Source organism: Mercenaria mercenaria, chromosome 2 (genome assembly GCF_021730395.1).
Source record: "Mercenaria mercenaria strain notata chromosome 2, MADL_Memer_1, whole genome shotgun sequence".
Classification (NCBI taxonomy): domain Eukaryota; kingdom Metazoa; phylum Mollusca; class Bivalvia; order Venerida; family Veneridae; genus Mercenaria; species Mercenaria mercenaria.
The window spans coordinates 71201105-71212460 of NC_069362.1; positions in this window are offsets into that span (position 1 = coordinate 71201105).

Sequence of the window (11356 nt, forward strand, 5' to 3'; positions counted from 1 at the left end):
TGCAAGGAAGAAGAACAAAATCAATCATTCCTCAATAAAGCATGAAAAATTACTACACTGAACTTGTAACCAACAAAATAAATCTGTCTAAGAAAAGGCAAAAGCAATACTATGATAGGTTGACAAAACTTTCAAAGAATGTTAGAGTGCAGACTGGCAAACTGGAAACCCCACAAAAGTCCCTAAAACAATACAACAATCACTCCTGAGAATGGAGCAGTAAAAATAGATATCCCTATAATAGAGACAAATGAAATATTTTCTCAGATTAAGATAACTGCACCTAATTTATAGCAAACTCATTACCTCAAAATGACATGCCTGAACACCAGCTCAAGGCTACAGTTTATAGCAACAAATGATCTAACTACGGAATTCCTGGACCAACATGCCATTTGCCAATTGGCAAATGACGAATGCCAGTTAACAAATGCCATCTGCCAAATGACATTTGTAATGCCAATTGCCAAATAAAAATAGCCATATGCCAAAAAAGCCATTTGCCAAATGCCATATAACAATTGCCACATGCCATTTGCCAATTATTTGAAACCCATTTTGAATGTAACTGTAAATTACTTTTCAGAATTAGAGATGATACGGTGTGCTGTTCTACACCATCTCCACCGAAGTTAACACCACAGAAAGTAATGGTAAAAGCGGCTTGTTCTGTGACTGGTAAAGACTCACCAGCAATACATGCTATAAAGGATTCTGATGCCGATTTGTCTGTACTACCGATTACACCTTCACAAACAGATTCACCTGGCACAGATATGCCTGTTGTTAGTGTTCCTGTGGCATTGCAAAAGGAGTCTGTTGGTTCATGTTTATCAGCAGTTTCTGTTGATATCATTAGTGTCCAAACAACCTCATCTCATTTGGATACACCAACAACGGAAATAACTATGACAGATGTCGAAAAGTACCTTTTTACTGAATTATTAGAAGACAGTGTAGACCCAGATGATCCACAGTTTAGCGGACAACTTAAAGAAAGGCATCCTCAGCAAACACCAGTCTGTACAAGAAATCCTGCAGTGGTGTATTTCATCGATATGAAATCAGATGAAGGGACAATATTTCCAACTGCACAAACAGGTTGGGGACAATTTGTTCTCCTGCCTGATGGTGCTTTGCAGGAATTTCTGCAATTTAAGAGCAAGGTTAATGTTGATGAACTGCCACTGTACTACTGTATAACGGGATATATTCACGGTGCCAAATGTTTGCATTTTTACAAGAGTTTTGAAATCACGGTGTCTTACTTTTGCGGAAACTACTTCAGCAACGAATTACAAACCTTGGTTGTTAACAACAGAAAGGAAGGTCACTATATAGGCACAATATAAAATGAATGTTTTTAACACTGATATTGAAAGTCATGTACGCTAGGATAAATCAAAGTACTGAAAGTACAGAAAGGCTGGCTACCACAAACACTCAATGAAAACTGTGCGGGAAAGATGTTTGCAAAATCTTAGATATTACTGGTTTTCCATATTTAACTGAGGCGAGCAAAGGGTATTGTTGTGATCTTGATTAACTTGTGCATCCAAGTTAAAGTTCGATCAAGAAACCTAGTTTATTGGACGTAAACATGGGTCCAAGAGAGTAAACTATAGTTTAAGCCCATTATACTGTGTGTTTGCTCGAAAACTTATGTTAGTATTCGATAATCATAGTTTTTTGACAAAGAATGTAATTGTTGGATAATTTGATTGCCGAGAACCATTGTACACGGACGTGAACCTATGTTTACGACCATGAACTTGGGTTTACGAGCGTGAACCATAGTTTACGAACGTGAACGTAGGTTTAAGTTCGAAAAACTTGGTTTCTCGAACAAAACTATGACTTTTGGTCATTATCCTATGTTCACTAGCGTTAACCTATGTTTACGGTTGTAAACCTATGCTGACGGTCGTAAACCTAAGTTCTCGATCGTTAACATATGTTCACGTTTGTAAGCTATGGTTTACACCCGAGAACCCTGGTTTACTTCCGTAAACATAGGTTCACGCTCGTGAACTTAAAATAACGGCAGAAATTCAAAGTTCAATTGAAAAACCTAGTTGCAACCTGGGTTCACGGGCGTGTTTTCGCGTATTAGAAAAACCTGGTTTTACCTTCAAAAAGCCTTGTTTATCTGTAATTGTTAATTCCACTTTTTTACCGTAAACCTGGGTTAACGTTATTATTTGACAATTGGCGTGCCATAACCATTTATATATGTTTCTTATGAAGCGATAATAAACATTGAGGGACATAATATCAGATAAAATATAAAGGTAACAAACACAACATATATATTTCGATATACAATCCCCCACCCAACACACACATTATGTGTGAATGTATGAACATTGATCAAATGGGGCGATTTTCTTGTCGGTATGAGGGGAATTTTGGGCTCGAACCCCGCTATAAACCGGACTGTTAATGATTATTGTCTAGTCATGTTGCTCAGGGCTCCAGAAATTTTGATAACTCAATCGGTCCGAAACGAAAATCCTGACATCGGCGCTACCCCACCCATCGCATTCCCAATATTACATATTTTGTAAAACGTGATAGGGTAAAGAAATAAGCATGTCATGCATTAAAACTGAGTTACCAGTCACCGCGCGTTACCATACAATGAAGACAGTTATCCAGTGTTATGTGTGATCGTTACTTTGTTTAAATTTTGATGTTTTTCCGAGATAATACGAGGCATTGACACCGTGTGCGTAACTAGTCTAAAAGCCAACGCACGTGACTTTAATACCGTATACACGGCAGATACTTTGTGATGTTTCCTCATTCTTTGACTGAATTCTATAAAATACAATGCGTCAAAGTGAGTTACACGACACATATTCTCTGCTAAACAGCCTCAGTATTTAAAGAACACTCTGCCGCGGACCGAATGTGTACGTTATTTGAACGCTGAGATCGAATTTCCCGCATGTATAGTACCAAAACGTCACGCGGGTTGGCCACGGATATTTCATTTCACTTACGTTGTACTTCGATAAGCAACTACATTTTATAAAGTTATATGTTCTTTTCTGATGTAAACAAAATTTCATTTTGAAACTTTTTTTAAAAGATCGATTTGAAATTTGGAAAATTGTTCACAATGTTAAAACAGATTTTTAAACCATACATGTATGTTCATAATAAAGATAATTAACCTAAGTTTAACACAATGCAAATTTCCAGGAAAGTTTAAAACAGCCAAAATAACACCAATTTATAAAAAGCATTCAAAATCTGACAAATCTAACTATAGACCAATATCAATACTTCCAATATTATCTAAGCTTATTGAAAGGCATGTTTCAAATCAAATAAAGGATTTCTTGGAAACTTATCATCTTCTGCATTCCAAACAATCAGGCTTTCAGCAAATCACTCCTGTGAGACTGCACTTACAAATATAATTGATGACTGGATTAATGCCATTAATAAAAACTCTTTTGTTGGCACTATATTTCTAGATCTAACAAAAGCGTTTGACCTTGTAAACCACTCTTTGTTAATAGAAAAATTATACCTGTATAAGTTCAGTGAAACCTCTGTTAAATGGTTATCATCGTATTTAGAGAACCGCTCTCAACAAGTATGTGTATCTGGACAGCTTTCTTCTCCCAAAGAAATTTCTGCGGGAGTTCCACAAGGCTCTGTTCTTGGGCCTATACTTTTTATACTATATATAAATGACCTTCCTTTACACACACATAATTCATCCATTGACATGTTTGCTGATGATGCAACAATGTCTGCATTTGGTAAAACTGTGACTGAAGTACACAACACCCTGCAATCTGACATTAACAAAGTAGATGAATGGTGCAAAGAAAACTCAATGCTTCCAAACATATCTAAAACTAAAACTATGTATATCACAGCCTCTTATAACAACAATAAAATTAAAAATCACATCAGTTCTAATAGCATACAAATGCAGGGTCAGCCCCTATCATATTCATCACATGAAAAGCTGTAAGGAGTACATGTTGATGAACATCTGAACTGGAAGATCCAAGTTGAACAAACTATGAAAAAATGCAATTCCAATTTATATCTTCTTTTACGAATAAAATCTTACCTGAACCTACATTCAAGAAAACTATTTTTCAATTCTTACATTTTACCGCACCTTGATTATTGTTGTACTATATGGGGGAACTGTACTGATGAGCTTCTAGAATCTGTCTTAAAATTTCAAAAACGTGCCGCAAGAATCATACTTGACAAAGAATATAATGCTCCATCAGCTGAATTGTTTAAAGAATTGAAATGGATGACTTTTTCTGAAAGAATAAAGTATAAAAAGGCAATCCTTGTTTATAAATCCATTAAAGATCACTCTACTGAACACCTTGCTTCAAAATTTATTGAAAAACAAACAAGTGATCGCCAGCTTAGATCAAATGAAAACAATGAAATTAAAGTACCAAAGCCAAGAATTGAATTCTTTCGTAAATCATTACAGTACTCTGGAGCTGTAATTTGGAACAACATTCCTATACATATACGCTCCTTAGATACGTTAGAAAAATTCAGAAGATCATATCTTAAGTGGCACTTCTCTGTTATATATAATTAGATTACAAAGCAATATTAATAGTCACATGTTGTCATATTTTGAGTTTTTCTTGATTTGATATATTTTATATGTTTAGGTTGTACATTTTTACATAAAATTGATTCATTGTCATTGCCTTTTACTTCTGTCCATATTATAATGTTCTCCTTTCAGGTTTGTTATATCTGTATATAGTTTTATTACATGTATGTTTGATGTTCTGTACATAGTTATACATTGTATACAGTGGACCATATTGTTAATCGGTTTTTGAAAAATGTATCCAATGCCGTATATGTTATCCACTTTAAATAAAGTCGTTACTTACTTACTTACTTACTTACTTACTAATAAATACAGTTACATTAACAGTTAAAAATAACTTTTCATTTCTGTTTGAAATTCATTAAGAGACCATTCCATTAAGAGACCACTTCTTAGCAGTCCCTTGGGTGGTCTCTTAATACAATGTCGACTGTACTATGAATAGAAATTTGTTTGTTAAATACAGTACGGTGATTGTATTAAGCAAGGTATAATAGCGCAAGATGCCATTATCAAAAACTGATTTGTAAGGTATAAACACTATTAACAATACGATATTCTTCACAGCTTTATTTCACATGTGCATAATTTCTGTATGTCCATGTTAATATATGTTGACAAAGCTATAATCCCGTATTTTGACCACATCTGCGAAGAGGAGGATCTGCCTATACGCCAAAAAACTTGGTGTTTTTTTATGTTTACAAAGCACAAAGGGAAACTGCTCCTAAATTTGTTAGAAAAGAATGTCATGAAGGTTGCGTATGTGCCGAGGGGCCTGCACAGATTGTCAGCAACCTCAAGATCTGATCCCCACTAACATTTTTAAACAATACTTAAAATCCGAATTTCATACATACTACGCTGGAGAAATCCAAAAGGAACTGAAGGCCGGCCTCAAACTTTCGAACATTGAGGCTGACATGCGTTCGTCAGTGTTCAAGCCACTCCAGGCACAATGGCTTGTAAATGCAGCAGAGAGGTTGGCTAAGAAACCAGATATTTTAGTGGAATCATTTGATAAAGCTGGACTGTAGTTATCTAATTTATTTACCTATGTGTGTTCCAATGTCTGCATTTGAAAAGACAAACTGACTTGTACCAGTATAACATATTAGGCCTTTTCGACTGGCAACTTATGTGAAGCAGTGTTACAAAGTGGAGCATAACTTTCTATTCGACTGGTACTGTGACGTCACAGAATGCTACACAAAACTTCACGAACGAAATCCTTCGTTAAGTTAAATCACGTGACGAAACAACATGGCGGCTGAAACAGATTCACAGAAATGGTAAATTGTAATATAAGGCTTATATTATAAGTTGTTGCATTTAATTACATGTTATTGCCTCAAGGTTGCTTGAAACAACTCACGACAGCTAGTTATTGCACAAATAGATTTCATTTTCTTTGTTTTTCGGACAAACATACAATTTTTTTACGTTCAGAAATTGTTCGTGCCTAGACAATTTCGGATATATACAGTTTCGCAACTTCGCACATTCGTAACATTGCATGATTGCCTTTTGATACATTTTTCTCAATTAAATTAATAATAAACAGAAGGGTAGTAGGTAGTAGTACAATTTCATTAGAAAAAGGCACCTTAAGGCCCCTGAATTGTTGGATATATATTGTTGCCCATATACCTAATGTTAAACATTTATATTTGACAGTCTGGGCCCCTAATAGCCTTACTCATTTGGCTTATTGGGATGACTTATTTTTTGATCTGGTATTTTATAGTTGTCATCCCTCTAAGACAGTGACAGCGACAGTCAAAAGTTATCACTCTGTCCTGAAATTTGGACTAGGCCCCTAAATAAAAATAGCTAGTTTGCTACACCTATCTTTCATGAAAGTTCTTTCCATAGTTTTATATTCTATAATAAATTAACGAAAAAATGATAAGAAAATAGGGGGTTGAATAATTCCTAGTGAAATGCCAGTGAGTTGTGGTCTGCTTCCCGAAAAATGGCGCATAATTGCCCTGTCCGCACAATAAACCCCTACTTTCGGTTTCGATCTGCAAAAACTTGGCATATGGGTAGTATAAATATGAAAGTCATCTTATTTCATGTACTCGTTCTACACGAATTAGCGCTAAAAATGAGGAAATTAGGATTTACGTTGTACTTCTTTCGATTATAACATGGAAGCACATTTTCGACTGAATTACAGACCTTATTTCTATAAAATATAAATTCTGTTTTCAGACAATGGCAGCTTATAACATTGAGGTATGACGACGGGGTGGAGATGACTGTTCGTCTTGATGCACCAACAGTGGCAAGACTGGAAAAGAGGAGGTAACTAATGCTTGAACAGTATTTAAAGATTGAAAATGGTAGAAGAAGTATGTAATACAACTAATTCATTTATTTAAACTGTCTGCAAGCCCCTTTCTTGGAACATTATTATCAGCTTTTCTCATTGGTCGTAGACTAACAGGGGTTGTGGATGGTGATTGTATTTTGGAAGTGCATGTTACCTCTGGTGTGCCCAAGAGATCAGTACTGGGTCCCCTTTGTTGCCAATTTCTATATCAGCCACCTTCTTTCCTCTGTGTTGAAGTCTCACTTCAGATTACTTAATTACATAATCAACTCCCTCTCAGACCATTTAACACTTCAGCAAGTTTTAAACAACGTGGTGATCTGGGAGAAGCAATGGGACTTGGAGTTCAATCCATCAAAGGGCCAAGTCATTCATATATACTAAAACAACTGATTAAGATTTAACACAAATATTGTCCGTAAGTATTGTCCTGGCACTCATGAATATTCCGTATATATCCGTAAAACAATTTTCGGTGTCCGAACATAAATAGCGATAAAACTAAATATTACATATATCGTTCTTAATTGATAAACTGTCACAAGTGCAGGTAGTTGTACGGACAAAGCGTTTACCTGTCAATACAACAATATCAGGATTGTGGGTTCGAGTCCTACGTCTGGCCATACCTTTTTTTTCCTCAAATTTTATATGCAGACTTACTACTAATTTGATCAAAACTTATCTTGATGTTTATGGTTCATTTATTAAGAGTAATCATATTTTCCCATTGTAAAAAAGTGGAATAAAATTGTTTTAAAAGTATCTTAGATAAAAAAGACAAATTACCTGTCACCAGCGTTCCAAAAAAAAGTACAAGAGAAAACAACTAAAATTCATAAAATATGATACATAAAACAAGAGCACCGCCTTGCGGGTGCTGACGCTCATCTGATTTTTTTTGTGTAATAGAAATATTGTCCTACCCATGATTTTCTAAGTCTAAAAAGGGCCATCATTCTTGCAAAAAGCAGGATAGAGTTATGTTTCTTGATGTACAGTGTCCACTTATGATGGTGAAAAACTGTTGCAAGTTTTAAAGCAATAGCTTTAATAGTTTATGAGAAAAGTTGACTTAAACATAATACTCAACCAAGAAAATGATTTTCTAAGTCCAAAAGGGGCAATAATTATTGCAAAAAGCAGGATGGAGTTATGTTGCTTGCTGTACAGGGTCAGCTTATGATGGTGAACAAGTGTTGCAAGTTTCAAAGCAATAGCTTTGATAGTTTAAGAGAAATTACCTAAAAAACTTAACAAGAATCTGATATTTTCTAATCAAAAGGCCAAAATCTGCAAAAGCAGCGGATTAGTTCTCATACAGGTCATTTGATGTAACAAGTTGCAGTTAAGCATAGCTTGATATTTGTTAAAAGCTGCTAAATAAACTAACCGAACTGATTAGTCCAAAAGGCAATAATCTTGCAAAAAGCAAGATGGAGTTATGATTCTTGACGTACAGGGTCTGCTTATGATGGTGAACAAGTATTCCAAGTTTCAAAGCAATAGCTTTGATAGTTTAGGAGAAAAGTTGACCTAAACATAAAACTTAACCAAGAAATCTGATATTTTCTAAGTACAAAAGGGGCCATAAATCTTGCAAAAAGCAAGATGGAGTTATGTTTCTTGCTATACAGGGTCAGCTTATGATGGTGAACAAGTATTCCAAGTTTCAAAGCAATAGCTTTGATAGTTTAGGAGAAAAGCTGACCTAAACATAAAACTTAACCAGGCAACGCCGACGCCGACGCCGACAACCGCTCAAGTGATGACAATAACTCATCATTTTTTTTCAAAAAATCAGATGAGCTAATAATGTAAACGATAACAATACAGTACAATAATTGAAAAAAAAGAGATCTATTCAGTAAGTGATTTTGAACCCGTGGTAACGTGCACGGAAGTCAGACACCTTACCTCTACGCCAGCGTGTCATCGATTAGCTTTACATGTTACTTTAGTAATATGGATACTTTCAGGATACTAGTACTGCGTAATTTAACGAAAACGCCCGAAAATATTGGCGAAGATTAATGAGTGCCAGGTCAATACTTACGGACAATACCTACGTTATGGCCAAATCCTAGAATCTATTTATTTACAATCCAACGCACACTTATTTCCTGTCTTTAAAACTCTCGAGAGGGGTTGGCTGTTCCAGAGATAGATAGATAGGATAGGATAAAATAGGATAGGATTCTAGATGTGCACTAACAAGCAATGGTATTTCAGTTTGGGTTAATAAGCATGAAAATCTAATAACTGATTTTCCTATATGAAGAATGGTGCTCTATCTTAGAAATATATATCCACAATGCTGAAATTAACTTGAACTGCTTTAAAAACCAATAATATATTGAAATATGCGTGTTATTCATGTCTTCACGCACTGGCGCGGAGTATTTTTATGCTTAAAGTATGTCATGGCAATGTGTGTCTTGAAAAAAAAAAACACCAAAAAAAAAAAACGCCTTTTTTGTGTGTCTGTGTGTGTTTCTAGTTTCGAATTGATAAAATTGATATTTTGATTTTTATTATATTTGGCCTGGCACATAACACTGTCAAACTTTAAAAACACAAGCAGGAAAAGTATGTTTTGTAAAAGTGGAAAGAAATCACGGAGCAGAAAAGGATACTAAATTTTTTCTGACATATCACTTGGAAAATTTCTTACCTTTTTATGTCTGATGAATGAGCCGGTGAGACGTGATTTTAATTCCATTAATTCTAAATAATTTAATGTGTACAACACTGTTATAAGTGTACGAGTGTACAGTTTCTTGTAATGATTATCATTTAAGTAATTTGCGTAATCCATATTCGCATAAATAACCAATGCGCGCGTTGTGTAATCGGCCAGCGTGCGTGAAAACTTGTAATTTAAGACATATTTAAAGAAAGAAAAAAACAAACAGAATTCATGTGATGAGTTTTTCATTGAAATTAGTGTTAAAATATCGTTAAGTACGGTTTCAGTATTGTACACATGTTGCCTTTGTGAATTAGATATATTACAAATGGAAGTAGAGTAGCCTAATTTGGTTGGGTTTTAACATTGAACTTTTTGCAAATAATCATTCAATCAGCCACGTGTTGACATTTTTTCCTTCTTTTTCTCATACTGCTGTACATTCATATTTTATCAGTAAGTTGTTGAGAAAAGCATATATCCCGAAAAGATGAGAATACTTTCCCACGGCGTTTTATTAATAAAAGTGGAGAAAGCGGATGGAAAGTGGGCAACCAATAATTGGGAAAAGGTCTCCAATCTCCTGTCATTAATGCCTCTGTAGTTACCTCCCTCTGAACTCCCGCTATCTTTCAAATTAATTGCGTCTTTATTTGCGCATGCGAAAATCTGTAATTAGATGCACTCGTTCCTGTTCAACATAGCTGTGTAGTGAGTACCCCTTAAAGGAATCAAGAGCGTAGTGTTATTTCTATTGTATGACTTTTAAAATTATATAGGTCATGTAACCTATTGTTATTTCATGTAGTATGCCGAAAATGATTATATGAATTGAATTCTCATTCGTCAGAGCTGCTATACAGTTAACTTCAATGTTTGTTGATACGAAATGTCACATAACATATTAATTTGCACACGCAAGGAGTTAGTTATTAGCTGTGCAGAATAAATCACCATTACTTACGCCAGACTGAAACTGTATCATGGAAAGTAGATGATTTTCATGAGCACCTGATTATGTTATAATATAATATAACATGCTTCTTACCGCCGAGTTATAATCCGAATGAATCCCAATCCTTTAATTCATTCTGTCTTCTTTCCTTGACTAAATATCGTCTTTTGAAATTTTACCGTTAACAGAATTTTCTGATAATACTCCTTTATTGTTCATGTTGAAAACACACACTTTGAATAATAATGTTTATACAACCATTGCAGTTACCTGAATTTGATGCATTGCTGAATAAAAAAGATAATTCGAGCGAAGAAAATGTTAACAGACGTATTTTCAGGAAATAGCGTTTTGCAAATGATTTATACAGTGTTCACAAACTTATATCAATGTTTAATCTGTTATCAGGAATTCAGAATGGTTTGATCATGATTTCTATAATATAAAAATGTCGCATTTAAATGGATTTCATTCTTACAACAATGTGAAAACTCTGTTGATAATGTTTTTTTTTTTTTAAACTTTATAAAAGTTTCAATCGCAGAAAGAGGCGAAAGTACTATGTTAAGAAAATAAACGATATTGAGAATCTTAAAAAGAAACGGCCAAAAGACTTTTGGAAGTTCTTTACAAGTGCAAGGATTAAAAAGTGAGGAATGTTAGTATTTAACAGTTGTATAATTATTTTGAAAATTTGTCTGAGGAAATAGGCGCCACAACTAATAATGACGCTGAAAGACTTGTTGAATTATA